The 14,580-nt window shown below is 56.7% G+C and overlaps 1 long non-coding RNA gene across 1 annotated transcript in view; it reads left to right on the top strand.

Annotated features, from left to right (window-relative positions):
* Positions 1 to 4,341: 4,341 nt before the first annotated feature.
* The window catches only part of LOC140686121 (uncharacterized), a 31,280-nt gene continuing 21,041 nt past the window's right edge, over positions 4,342 to 14,580 (top strand). Inside the window, exon 1 of the long non-coding RNA XR_012059649.1 lies at positions 4,342 to 4,460. This is a non-coding gene — a long non-coding RNA (uncharacterized lncRNA). The remainder of the gene's footprint in view (positions 4,461 to 14,580) is intronic.

Here is a 14,580-nt window from a genome sequence, read left to right as displayed (position 1 = left end):
CTGTCATCTTCGTCTGTCTCCTAAGCCTCCTGCTTCCAACTCTGTCCTGCTCTTCCCTCCTGGAGCAGGCCACACCTGGTCCCACAGGTTATCACACCAGGTGACCTCCCTGCCTTCAGAGAACCAGGCAGCTCATCTCCCCCTCAGGGCTGGCCCCACCCCCCGCTGGTTTCCTGGGAGTGGAATTCCCCCCAAGGGAGTAGCACTGATGATTGCAACAGGATTGGGCTTTGGGAAGGTTTGGGATATGGGGTGAAAGGTGACCTAGGAAAGGTTTTAGGGGGAGGGTGGACTTTGGATGGTGGGCTAGGGCACCCAAACTCATGTACATGAGCCCCTTTTCCTGGTGCAGGACAGAGAAGAGAGTTCCTGAGGCCAGGACCTCCATTTATGCTCCTGCCTGGCTGATCCCCCCATCAGCCCTCCTATCCTACCTCCTGGAACCCCCAAACCCCAGTAGATGCCCATGTCATTATCACTTTCTGATCTGCATTGGAGAAAGAAACCCCAAGTGAAGTGGAAGGTGAGAAAGTTCTCAAATCTCACTGGCAGCCCTCCTGTTGGTCCTACCTCAGTACGTGTTATTTGACATGAACATTTAAGGGGTCAGTTTTCCTCAGAGTTGAAGAGAGGGAGCAAGGGCTCTCTTCAGCTCCCCTCACCAGCTGGCTCAGAGTTTGTGGCCCTAATGGGATCTGGTAAACTCCACTGCCTCCAAGAAATGACATCATCTTGTCTGAAATGATCCCCTAGCCTTTCCCAAGACCCCCTTCCCTGCTCTTCCAAAGAATATTCCCAGTTCCCTAGTTCCTGCCCATGCCACCCACTTCCAAGGGAGCAGATGCCTTCACCCCCTTCTCTTCCTTGCCCCCTTCCCCATGATCCCTAAACTCTGTGGCCCTCAGCACCCAGGGCCCAGTGGCCTGGCAGAGATGGAGGGGGGGCCGGCCCACGCCACCTCCTGGGAGGGGTGTGTGTAAATTTGGACTCATCCCCTTCCCCCCAGCCTGCTGTCAGCTGGCCAGCCCCATCTCTAGAGCAAAAGCGCTTCCATGCGGGAGGGAGGGAGCCGGCTCTGTGGGAGAAAGATGAAGCCAGTCCCCCCACGTGTCCGTGTCAGTGAACAAATTGGGCCAATTTGGTGTGATTAGTGAAGAATTCACATCTGGCCAGCAGAGTCCTCCCCCCCACCCCAGCCCAGCCTGGCTCCTGCTCCCCATTAGAAGCTATTTTCTCTGACGGCTCCATTTGTCTCTGTAGTGGGGGATTTGACAGCTCCCTGGCCAGCCTGGGGGGCCTGGCTCTGAGTGAGAGGCCCAAGGCCAGGCTTCTTGCCCACCCCCTTAACCTGCTTCCACGGGGGATGCCATGCTCCAAACAGGGCCCAGGCACCTGTATGCCCCATGTCTCTGCTGTGTGTGTGTGAGTGTGTGTGTGTGTGTTTAGATCCACAGCTGGGTGGGGCTTGGGGAGCTGCATCCTCTAAGCCCTTGGACTTTGGTTTCTCATCTTGCACAGTGATGGTTATGCTCTGAGATCAACAGAAACTCGTGTTTGGGGTGGGGGGAGGGGTAGCGGCCAGGGAGGCAGGGTCTGGTGTTTCCTAAAAGAAAACATCTGGGCGTATATAAGGGAGGGCCTGCCCCCACTTCCTTCACCCCTTCCCTGCCCCTCCCAGAGGCCGCAGCCACAGCTACCCCTCAGGAATGCCTGTGGATGGCTGTTGTGCAGCTGGAAGGCTCACCCCCAGAAGTGGCTTCAAGGTAGTACCATGGTGGGGGTGTGGCCTTCAAAGTCTTGGGTCTTCCTCCCCCAGCAGTGACCCCAGGTTGCCTGTGTCAAAGGCAATTTGGGGCTATTTAAAGGAGCCTGACCTAGAGGTCACCTGGGCAAATCTCTTCCCTGGGGAATTACCACCAGATGGCAACCTGGGGCTTGTCTCCTGAGAGGTTCTCCCCAGTTGCCCGGGAGGGCCAGGGCTCTGCTGTTGCCTGGAGTGTGTGAAGGGGGCAGGGGTCTAGGACTTCAGTCCTTGGATGAGAATTCTCCTGGAAGAGGGATAACTGGGGAAAGGGGTCCTAGCTGCCAGCGTCAGGGAGGGCTGCTTTCCATTGTGATGTCATTGGGTTTGGGGGTTGGCAGTGGAAGCGTCTAAGGCCTCCAGCATTTTTCCGATGCCACGTAGATACCTAAAGAAAACCAGGGGGAGTGAAGGGAATCAGCCATCTGTGATCTCTCCAACCTTCAAAGCCCCCTGAGAAGGGTTGACCAACTATCCCAGTTTTCCCCAGATGAAGAGATATCCAGGGATGCAGTTTTTCAGTGCTAAAGCCAGAGCAATCCTGGACAGCCTGGGACAGCTAGTCACCCTACCTAAGCTCAAGCCCTGGAGACCAGGCAGAGGGATGGAAGAAACCAGTTCTTCTGAAATCTGCTGCCTGATTTCTTATTTGATTTTATTTTGTCCTTACTTGATTTTAGCCTGACACATTATTATTTGTGGGCTCCTCAGCCTTCTTTTCAAGGTAGTGCCTGGAGTGTTGGAAGGATATCCTGACTTGGGGGGGGCAGCGGAGCAGGGGGTAAGTAGCTTGGTTGTTCATCTTGAGGATCATGGGCTGGGGGTGTGATCACAGCAGCCAAGCTGGCCTGCTCTCCAAGGGCACCGACCACCCAGCACCCGTCTCTAATTAATAGAGGAACCGTCAGAACACCGCTGTGTGTGGTTCCTGGAGTTATTATCCCATTTCAGAGGTGGGAGAACTGAGATGGAGTCATTGGCCCCAGGGCTGAGTGGAGATAGAGCAAAGCAAGTTCTCGTGGATATCCGCACCCCCACCCCGCCCCCTCACCCCATCTCCTGTTCAGGCAAAGATGAAGGTCAGGAATAGACCTCTGCCCCAAATTGGGGAGTTGGAGTCACCTGCTCCTCTGCTGAAAGTGGCTTCAGCCCCACTCCCCAGACACTAATTGCATGACGGGGGACAGAACCAGAACGGGTTTGGCGGGAAGGGTCACGCTGGCAGGATTCCAAAGGCAGAGAGGGCTTCTGAAAATCTAGATATCAGACCAAATTTCTACCTGCTCTCACAGCAGCAACTGGCATCCAAGACATGGAACCTGGAGACGCCAAGATGTGAAGGAGATGGCTGAGCGTACTTGAGGAGGGAGGGAGAGCGGGGGCAAAGCAGTGCTTCTGCTGTCCTTGGGAGGAGGGCTGCTGGGGGCTGGTCCCACCTGCTCCTGCCCTGACCCAGTTCTCCTCCGTGCCTCTTCCCCCCTCCACCTCTCGATCCCTCTCCTCTGCACACAAGCCCAGGGCTCTTGGAACCCAAACAGGGAGAGGCTGGAAGCAAAAGCTGAGTTTGCACTTCAAACTGAGCCTGAAGTGCTAATTTGAAGGGGGATGTGGACAATTCTAGGAGGATTCTCTGCTGGTTTCCTGGGTCTGATGATGCAGGGGCTACTGAGGCATTTGGAAAGCTGCGTAATTTAGGGCTAGGTTGCCCAGCTTCCTTGTTGGGGCAGCCCTAAGCCCTAAGAGGGCCTGGGTGGACAAGCTGCCCCTGGGGGGATTTCCTCTCCCAGGAGGGGTGCCTTGTATACTAGTCTGTGGAGTGGGCCAGGGCCTGAGCTCCATTTGAGGACAGGCTCTTCTTTAAGATGAGGACCCCTCTATGAAGCCCCTTTCCAGTCCTGCTGGCCTTCATGGAGAACCCCCAGGCCTAGTGGTGGAGGGAGTGCATTTCTACCCCCCTGTCAGAGCCAAGGACTCTCCTCACTGTCCTGATGCTTGGTCTCCATCTTGGGGAAGCCTGAAGGTGGGGTGTTTGCCTGTTTACACCCTGCTTGAGTTTGCTTCAAGCCAAAGGCAAATTCCTGTTCCCAACAACAGGCCCCAGGGGAGATCAAAGGCAAGAGCTCTGAGTTCAGGGAAGAGGAATTGAGGATGGAGGGTGCCGCCACTTTGTAATGGGAGGGTTGAAATTTATGTGGGGAGCTGGAGCATGAGCAGGATACAGGGAACAGAGGCAGAAATTCCAAGGACCCCATTTAGATCTGGCTGTGCCTATCCTGTCCTGACCCCTCCTCCAGGAAGCCCAGGTCATCTCTCCATCCTGACCTCACGGCAGAGGCTGCGCCCTGCTGCTCCTCTGTGTCCCCAGCAGGATTTTCCTGGTCCCTCCCCTATCGTGGGACTCCCTCCAGAGCACGGGCCACCGCAAGAGGAGAAGAGAAGAGGCGCGGGGGAGGGGGGGCCGGGCCCTCTTCTCCCCTCCTCTCCCCTCCCCTCCCCTCCCCGGCGGCCCGCCCCCACCTCTGCTCCTCGCGGCGGGCGGGCGGGGCGGGCCCGCGAGGGGCTCAGGCGCGGCGGCGGCGGCTGTCACTCACGCACTCACGCGGGAGGAATGCAGACGGCAGGGCTGCCCTGTGGTCACGTCTCCGCCCCACCGACGGAGGTAGGCGCCCAGGTACCCAGCCTGTGGGCCTTGGGAGCCCGCCAAGCTGCTGATGAAAGGCACTGCAGATTAACTCTTTCTTGGCCGCACCCCCTCTCTGCCGCCAGCTGCCGGGTGGTCGCCAACCTCGAGGGGCAGAGGGGCGGGAGGCCGGGGCGGAGGTTGGAGCAGAGGCTGGGCGTGCTGGCTAGTGAGTGGGCGGCCTCGGCCTCTGGGCACTGGCGAGGATCCCCCCTGCTCCCCTCTGGCCTCAGGCCCCCTTTGGTTCTAGGGCTGACAGGCTAAGAGACTGGTCTCCCAGTAACAGATGATACCCTCCTCTCCTATAAAGACAGACTAACCTCCCATGCTGATGTGCCCTCGCCTGGAAAGTCCCTGAAGCTCTAGAGCACTGGGCGGAGAGTCCAGAATTCATGTATTCATGCAGTAATTACATTGGAAGAGCCAAGAGGGTCAGCTCAGCTGTTAGACTCAGGGAAAGTGGGCTCTAAGTCTGAGTTTCTCCAGTGTGTAGAATTACAGGGTCAATAATCCAAAATATGGAGTTCTTTATTTGTATCTGTTTTAGTGGCAAGCTACATTTCTTCCCCGAGCAGAGGACAGAGATCTGGAGAGAGGCAGTGTCTTAGGACAGATGCCTTGTATATAAATCAAAGTGGAGAGTTTCTGATTGGAGTAGGGGGTGAAGTCCCCTTTCCCTCCCACCCATTTCATGAGAACACCTGAGAACACCTAGAGAGGATTCTAGGGAAAGCTCTGAGATCTGGGTACCGGATGAGATCCTTTTCAGCCTTGACAGCTTTCTCTTCCTGTTGTCTACATCTGCTGGGTGATGGAGATGCATCTCTGTTTGCATTTGCTCTGTGCCCAGGACTCCCCGTGGGGCATTCTGTGATGCCCTGAGGTCTGGGCTCTTGCTTCCAGGGTCTGGGGTCTGTGTTCCGTGCCCTCCAGAGAGGGCCCTGCCTTCGACCTTGTGTTTTTTGTTCAGGGACGACATTCCCTCTCTAGATTCTACATGTTGTTGGACCCAGTGCCTCCCCACCAACCTTGTGTCTCCCAGACCTCTCTCTTCTGCTAAGAATTCCAAGAATCTAGGTGTGCACAGGAGTATCTGGTGGGCAGGAGTGAGGAGGGCAAAGCTCTAGGAGCAAAGCCTGCCTCAAAAGTTCAGATCTGTCCTCACAGATCTCTCCCCCAGCTTATCCAGCCTTCCTGGGGAGTTTCCCTCTCACCTAGGAGGGGTGGGAGCTCCAAGAGGCACAGGACGTCAGAGGTCCAGTCAGGAGGCAAAGCCAAGTAGGGGCAGGGAGACAGGAGGACCAGTGCCCAGCTCCAACCCCCACCCACCCCTGACTCCCCCATGGTGTCTATGCCACCACCCTGGGGGAAACTCGGCCCTGAAGCTAGGAAACCAAAGGGGCAAGAGAACTTTGGTGATGGTTAGGGTAGGAGAATTGGAGAGGAGACACCAGGAAGGACTACACTTCTGACCTATATGTCCAAATATAACTCAGCTCTCTTAAAAACCAGTGCCTTGGGTATGCCTTATCCAGCTTGAAGGCATCATCACCTCCAAGACAATATAACTAGAATTTGGAAGTCATCCTTAGTGTCCACTCCCTTCACCATCCAATTGGTCACCAAGCCCCATTCTTTCTGTAGCATTAGTGGTTTGAAGATGCCCGCTTTTCTTTCCCCTTTGATTGTTCCAGATTCAACTGAGGCCTCTTTAAACCAGTCCCTGGGACTATTGCAACAAGGGCTGGTTCCCCTGGCTCCAGGGGAGCACACCCCAACCCCCCATCCCTCCTCCGCATTGCACTAGGGATCCTGGGATCTCAGAACACAGGTTGGAACATGCCACTCTCATGCTCAAAAACCTTTGATGGCTCCCCATTGCCAGCAGGATAAAGTCCCAACACTGCCTGGCATTTACAGCCTACCCTGATCTGGTGCCAACTTCCCCTGCCAGCCTGGGCTGCCACTATGTACTTCACCTCCTTCAACTCCAGCCGCATCCAGTGGCTTGTGTGATCCTAGTCCTGCCGCATGCGTTCATGGCCCACCACCTTGGCTCACAGACAAGCTTGTTCCTGGCACTTACGGTGCTGTGAGGGAGAAGGATTAATCATATAATCCCATAAATAAATATATCCTTACAAACTGTGATAAGTTCAGGGTGTCTTTAGGAACTCAAAGAGAAGTTATAATGGGGGTGGGACAGATTTAGATCGGGGACTCAGAGAGGGCTTCTAGGCAGAAGAGGCACTTCAGGGTATTGGAGCTGAGTTACTTTTTGCATTACCCTTTCGATGCTTGAGGAGGTTATCTTTGATCTTTTGTCAGGACGAATTTCCCTGTCTGCACACCCAGATTTCTTGGCGTCTCTGCCTAGCTTGTATTTCATTCTGTCTTGAACTGGAATCTGTCTTGTGTGTCGCATTCCCTAGACCGTGAGCAGGTGCGGGAAGGGAGTGTTGCTCATTCGTGCTTAGAACACCAACCACCCTTCAGCACACAGTAGGTCTGGAGCACAACAGGCCTTTGATGAATATTTTTATTTTGAGGGTGAGGATGTGGAGACTGCTGTATTGAATGAGCATGGAATTAGACCTTAAAACAGGAGACATTCTCTGAGAGGTGGTCAGTGAGTTTGGCATAGAAGCAAGGGGTGAGCAAGATGGGCTTCTAGTCACTGCCTCTCTCCGGATCTCTGTCCTCTGTCTAAATACTCCCAACCAACACTTCTCAACATGCCGCAGAATACTCCCAGGCCCTAGGAAACAACACTCCATTTGGCCCAGCTTCCCACCCCCTTATTCCCCCAACCCCAGATGATCCATTTTGGATTGAGGGGGGCAGTGGTGGGGAAGGGGCTCTCTTTCCTACTGGGAGAGTGGGTACTGGCATCAGCACCCATGGGTGTCATCAGCTCCAAATCTGGGCCTTTTTGCCATCCCCTCCTCCAATGGTCCCAGCCACCCACCCCCTACAGGCTGCCATGCTGGCCTGACTGCAGGCCTGGGGGATAAAGGTGCCTTCTTTCTTGGTCACACCCCCATCACTAAATGCCATGCAGTCCCTTCCTGCTCTGGCTCCCAGGGGGAGGGGTGGGGGAGTGGGAGAGCAGTGAGCAGAGCACAGAGGGAGATTCAGGGTTAGCCCGCTTGGCTTTGAAGAGGGTAGGGACAAGGGTGGAGATTGATTTGGGAAGGATCCCAATCAAGAGGCTCTCTCTCCACACGTTGCCCCTCCCCCACCCCAGCCATTTCCAGATCCCAAGGCAGCAGACAATTTCCCAGGTTTTCTGGTTCTCTCCTGCTTCCCTGGAGACTTTCCTATCAGTGGAAAATTTTAGATCTGAACAAAGAATAGGGGCAGGCCGTCGAACCCATGAAGGTGCCCAGCTGACCCATCAAATCCCAGCCTGGTCCCCTTGGGCCAGGTTCTTTGGGTAAGCTCCCCTTCATGAATCCTTTGGTCTGATGGTGAGGGCCCAACTCCTGCCTCAGGGGGACCCCAGTGTGAGGGTGGAAGTCCCGCTCCTGTAGTGAGGGTCCCCCAGGGTGCTGAGGGTCACAGGATGAAACCAGGATATAGACACTTGGCCCCTTCATGAGGACCAGCAGCTAAGGTGCCCAGCAGGCTGTCCAGATTGAGTTGCTCCCTCAGTTCATTCCTCCCCCAGAGCAGCTGTGTCTGGTAGTCTCACTGCACTCTCTCTTGCTGCAGAGGCCAGGTGAGTGGTGGTGCCGGCAGCACAGGTGGCAGCTGGCAGGTGGGGAGAGCGGGGGAGGAGGAATGTGCCCCAGGCCTGGGCAGATGCCACTGGACAGTCCAGTAACCCCACCCCCTCCCCGTGACCTGCTCACCTCTCTGCCTGCCTGCCCTGGTCCTGGTCCCTATGCCAGGGGTCAGCCAGGTCCTGGGTTCCAGGTACCCATTCCCAGGAGGAGACTTAGCCTCCAGACACAAGAGACATCTTGTGGGGCATTAGTCATTGCCGCAACTGCCATTTTAGGACCTGGGCTGGCTTATTTCATCCTCATCGTTAAATACTGCATTATTCCCATTTCCCAGGTAGGGAAACCAAGGCTCAGGGCAATGAAGTCACTGATACAGTTTACCTTGTGCAGCCTGACATGGAGAAGCAGTGGAGCGGGCATCCTGCGTGTCAGAGGAAGAGGTCATCTTGTGGTTCCACAGCTCCACAGGGGCAGGGACTTAATCAAAATGTCCTTAGCCCAAGAAGGAATTTTTCCCTAGAATGAATGGGATTAGACGGGCTGGGAGTGAGGACAGAGGGGCAGCAGGCCAGCATCCCACAGCATGGACCCTGCACTGAACAATGTCTGCCCACCTTCTCCCCTCACCTTTCCTGCAGCTGAGGAAGCAGGTGGGGAGATGGTGGCTCCTGGAGCCCCTGATCCCAACAGAGAGCTTGCCCCCCTCCTGTGATGGCCCAGGTGTTGCACTGTTGCAGGCCTAGCACAAACATCCCTGAGACCCCCGGCCCAGGTGCCTCGTGGTCTTCTCCTTGGTGATGCCTCAGAAGTCTGGCAGGGGCTCAGCCCAGTGAGTCCAGGGAGAGACTGCCCAGCTTCGCTCTCCAATCCGCCTGCTCCCTCCCCTCTCTCTGCTCCCTCCCCACCAGCTTCCCTCCCAAACACTCAGTCATTCATTCCCCAGACCACCTACAAACCACCCATTTGCCCAGACCACACAGCTCCTCTGCCCAGCTCAGCTCCCGGGGATAATGGCCGCCCCACCCCCATCCTTCCAGGACCCACCCCCAAGCCTAATTACCACCTTGGCACCTCCGGGGCTGGGGGGGGCGGCACTGACCTCCGCTTGTGCTTGGAAATCTCTTGGGCACAGGAAGCCTGTTTTCTTCTGGACATCAAGGGGCAGGAGCAAATTAGAGACCCTCAACTGAGTCCCTCTCTGGTCCTTCCCACCCCACCACCCAGTCCCTGGGCCCAGGCTACAGGGGGAGGGCTGGAAGGCAGGATGGTGCAGACCCCTGTTTGCTCCTTGGTTCCCCAGGCCCAGTAAGGAGCAGACCCAAACTGCCCTCAGGTGCCGGTCAGGGAGGACTCCACAGAAAGAGCACTGGACCGGGAATCAAAAGACAAGGATTTGGTTCTGCTGCCCTGACTGCTTGCGCTCTCCCCACCCGTCCTGGCCTCAGTTTCCTAGTGCGTGAGAGGAGAGAGCTGTTCTCCATGGTCTCTAAGACTCTCCTGCTTGGGGTCTTGAATGCCAGGGAGGTGACTGAGAGGTGTCAACTGAGGGTCTCCGCACTGCTGCGGGACCTCAAGCAAAGAAGCGGGGAGAACAGAAGTGGATGGAGGAGGCTGCCAGAGGAGAGCAGGTGGCCAGGACAGGGAGATAGATCAGGGTTGGCCTCACACCTGTCAATACCAGGTGGGAGGTGGGACTGGGCACCCTGCCAGGTAAGGAGTGCAGAAGTCAGGAAGTCCTCGCTGGCATCTGGAGCTGGTGTGCTCTGTTGCCCCCTGCCCCCACCGGCATCAGCAAGGTGGTGGCCAGGGAGGGCCTCCCTGAAGTGGCCTGTGATCCTGGAGGGGGCCTTCTGTCTTTCCCTCTGAAATGTCTACACTGACCCAAGCCCCAGAAGCTGTTCCATGAGGGCAGGGACCCGTCTACTTCCAGTTCCCAGAAGGGGCCCTGGCTCAGAGAAGGTGCTCTATCAATGTGAGATGAATGAATGAGGACTGAACAGCTAGGGGGTGACTGAGGCAAACCCACACGTGTGAGCCTATCTGTGGCTGCAGGGCTTGGGGGCAGGGGTGAGGGCTTTACCCTCACCAGCTGAGCTGAGCTGGGCCCAGGCCCCGGGGACTGGGGCCACCAGGGCTGGGCCAGGGCGGATGAGGTGGTCTCTGTGGGGTCCCTCTCAGGATCCCTCCTTCCCCCATAATTACTTCTGATTAGCTTCACCACAAAAGCCAGGCTGGAAAGAGAGGGGTGTTTGGGACATGAGGGAGGGGACAAGGTGGAGCAGAGTACTCAGGACAAGCAGGGCCCCCAGCTGTGTTCCCTCCCCACAGTTTAACGCACAGACACACACACACACAAACACACACACACACCATGATCTGGAAAATTCCAATGATGCTCCATCTACTGAGAGTAGCAGAGATCCAGGGACAACAAGCACTTTAGACACTTATCCATATGTATTAACTCAGAATGGCCCCTCCAGAGTCCTTGGGAGGGATGGCGGGTGGGCATAACTTGTAGGCAGAGGGGAGCAAGAAACAGAATAAGCAGTTCAGGGAAGGAGGGAGCTCTGGCAGGCATATCCACTCTCCCAACTCAGGGCCCAACCTGGAGAAGTCCCCGGAGCCCCCTGCCAGGACCCAGAAAATTCTTCGTGGTGTCCAGCTGCCCTTTCTGCCTCATCTGTGCTAAGATAGATTCACCATATCCACGGCCCTGACCCACTCCTTTTGAGACAGTCCATGCTAGGGCCTTCTCTGGAGGCCAGGAGGCTGGGGTCTCCTCCTCTCTAGCCTGGGGTTGGGACCCTCCCTCCCACTTCCTTAGCAGGTAAGTAGGAGTTACAGCTCAAGTCACTCAGACTCCCTCAGACTCACTTTGCACGAAGCCTGGTAGGGAGCGAGCAGCATGAGAAAGTGTCCTCTCCTTCCTGTTTTGGGGTAAGCACTAGAGGACTGGGGAAAGAGAAGAAAAAGGTGGCACATGCCTGCTTCCTCCAGAGCCTCATCTTTGGGGAAACTATTATGTAATCAGCAGTAGTACTAGCTAACAGTTAAAAAAAAAACTTACTCTAGGTCTGGGCACCAGGCTTCCATGCTTTACAAACATTCTTTCACTGGCTCCCTGTCTTTTAGGGAGACCCCAGCCCCTGCCATCCAAGATCTCCCCAGTTTGATGGGGGAAGCACTGACAAAATACCTCTCCTAACAGGCCCCTAGTCTGAAGAGAACCGACCCCTGCCCTCAGGGAGCCTCTAGTCTGATGGGGGAGACACAATATACAAAGAGAATGGACACTCCTGACTCGGCCTCCTTCCCTTCCCATAAGGGAGCTGGGCTTGTGGAGGTGCGGGGGCCCGGGAGGCAGCAGTGGCTGGGGAAGGCACGCAGGCTTCCTGGAGGAGGCAGCGGGGCCGGGCTGGGCGCGCAGAGGAGGCCGCCCCAGCAGCGCTCCCACGACCCGGGCAAGGCCGTCTGGGCGCCGTCTCCGGTCTCGGGGCCTGCGGTCGGGGCACCGCGGGGCCGTGTTTGAGCCGGTCAGCTCCCCGCGGAAATTACAGGGGCGCTCAGCGCTGCGGTCGCGCCCCCCGGGGCAGCGCCCGCTGGTTGGAGGCGTTTAAATTGAAAGCAGCTTTGGGGAGAGGGGGCGGGCGCGGGGCGCCGAGCAAGGGGAGGGGGCGACCGGGCACAGCGACCCCTTTGTCTGCGCCCCGCCGAGGGGCGGAACCTTGCGGTAAGCGCGGCGCCCCGTCCCCGCGCTCCGGCCCAGCCTGTTCCCACGCCGCCCAGCCGGCTGCGGCCCGCGACGTTCCTCCACCTGGGTCTCTGCGTCCCCTCCTCCGGCAGCGCACGCGCACACTTCCTCCAGGAGGCCCTCCCAGACTAACAAGCACTGATAGTCGGGGCGTCCTGGAGTCACGGAAGGTCAGGACATCTGGGTTAACCTTTAATAGACTTGGTGATCCTGGACAAAGCTCCTCCTTTCTCTGGGCCTCAGTGTCCTCTATAAAAATGTAGACACTTAACCCTCCTGCCTACCTCTCTTAGTAATCTTTTTTTTTTTAATTTTTAAAAGCTTTTTTTTTTTGGAGGGGGAGAGAGATAATTAGGCTTATTTATTTATTTACTTTTAGAGGAGGTACTGGGGATTGAATGCCGGACCTTGTGCATGCTAAGCACGCGCTCTATCACTTGGAGCTGTACCCTACCCCCTCTCTTAGTAATCTTAAAGATGACTTGAGTCAATGTAGAGGAAAGTGTTATAAAAACTGTAAAGCCCCGCAAACATCTGAGGAATAATAAATAAGAAGAATAACTCCGCACCTCCCTGCTCTTCACTGTGCGGGTTGATTTGTGCATAGGTGTGCTTGTGCTGGAAATCCAGCTGCTGTGAAGGAGGAGGGTGGGGAACCACGGTGGACTTCTTGGAGGAGGGGAATGTGGAGCAGGGCTAGGAAGGAGTGAAGGGAGCAGCACTGGAAAGGGTGTCTTGGCCTCTTGGGGGAAGGTCAGAGGAAGGAGAGAGAGGTGCCAGAAAGAAGGAGGGTCTCTGTAAGATGAACAGGTCCTGCCTAGGGGCTGCAGCCTGAGAATTGGCTTGAGGAGAGCACTGTTTGCCGAACTGGTGGGTGGCATGTCTCCTAGGAAGGCAGATTGGTGGCAGAGCCTGGTGCAGCCCCAGATGGAAGGGGACAGACGGGCCTGTTACCTCTAGGGAGCGTGCTCCCTTTGGCCCCTTCCTGTTCTTTTTCCTGAAGGCTCCGGGCACCCGGAGGCTGGTCCCTAGGCTCCGGGCACCAGGTGCTGGGAACTTGGCTTGTTGTTTCCTGTGCTTCTAGCAGCAACAGCGGAAGGTTGTTTGCCAGGCCTGGTGCCCAGGGACGTGCCCATTTGCTCCACGCCTGGCAGAGCTGCATGTTTCTGCTTTTCTTCCTGGAGGTCCTTAGCGGGCAGTCAGGGATGCGGGCAAAGCCCACTGTTCCAGGTACCTGTTAAGGGCACCTGACACATACACACTTGGGGCAAGATGGAGGGCTGGCCTGGCCAGAGGGAAGGGGAATCTGTGAGGGTTCCCCGAAGAGGCGGTTGAGGAGCAGTCCTGGAAAGGAGGGAAAGAAGACTGAGGCCAAGTGGGGAGGAGGGCAGAGGGACCAGGCCAGGTGTTTCCACAGAGGAGGGGGGCTGTCAGGTAGAGTTCCATCCAGTCCTCTCTGACACCCCCTCAGGGCCCCATCCCCTCCTCCTGAGCCCAGAGACTCTCAAAGGCCCACAACAGAGAGGGCTTTGATCTGGCAAATGGGATGAGAGCTACGAGTGGGCTTTGGGGCACAGACTGGGGCGGTGAGGGGGGCAGCTCTGCCAGTCCTCTCTTACCTCCTCCCCTGGCCCGAGGGGCTGCTGAACCCACCCACCCACCCGGGCCAGCTCACTCACCCCGTGGCATGTCCCGTGCTCTTGTCAGCTGGCACAGGGCAGGGATACTGTGGGGAAAGAACGAGGGAGCCCAGCAAGGGGTGGTGACTGCCCAGAGTGACCTGACTGGTTAGGGTTGGGCCACTGTGTCCTGAGAGCTGACCAGGTTCAAGGAACCTCCTTGACCCCCAGGCCTGGGACCCACTAGACACACTCTTTCCAGGGGGCAAGGACTAGAGGCCTCCTGGACACCACACTCTGCATTAGCAGCCAGATACTAACAGGACTCCATCCTCATCCGGGCTAAGAGCTTCACCAGAAGCCCTCTGAGGGTGTCTCTCCTGCCCCCTCTCCCCCAACCCCCAGGACCTCCCATCTCCATGTCCTCACCCCCTCAGAGCCCAGACTGGCTTCTGCATATGCCGCATACGTCTCAGACTGCCAAGGAGTCTTTCCCAAGCCCAGTTCTTGCTGGATGCCCACCAGGTTGAACAAGGATGGAGAAGGGAGGAGCCAGACACCCACAGGCCTTGACCTCCAGCCCCCATCATGTGCTAGGCCTGAAAAAGGCAGTGTCCTGTTTTATCCTTGCCCATCCTGCCCAGCCCTAAGGCCCTAGAGATCAGGGCTTTGGGCAGTGGGGACGGTCTGAGGCCTCTACAGGGACTGGGCCCCAGCTGACAGGCTCAGCATGGGGTTAGGGGTGACTCTCCTGATTCAAACACTTCCTCGGGGCCAGGGATGGAACTTTTGGGAGAGGGAGTGGAACAGGAAGAGGCTTACTCATCCACCTGGGTCATCCCTGTCATCAAATGCCCACAGGTAGGTACCACAGTCAGCAACTGTCACAGAGGAGTCCTTGCTCTTGGGAACTCAGGTCTGATACTTCCAGAAAGGGTAGGCTGGAGGAGGGGACCCAGAAGGTAAGATAGTGAATTGTCCTACATGACCTCCAAGGC

The sequence above is a fragment of the Vicugna pacos genome, chromosome 16 (genome assembly GCF_048564905.1).
Source record: "Vicugna pacos chromosome 16, VicPac4, whole genome shotgun sequence".
Taxonomy (NCBI): Eukaryota; Metazoa; Chordata; class Mammalia; order Artiodactyla; family Camelidae; genus Vicugna; species Vicugna pacos.
The sequence above is the reverse complement of the archived record's forward strand: the minus strand, read 5'-3'. Positions and strand labels throughout refer to the sequence as shown.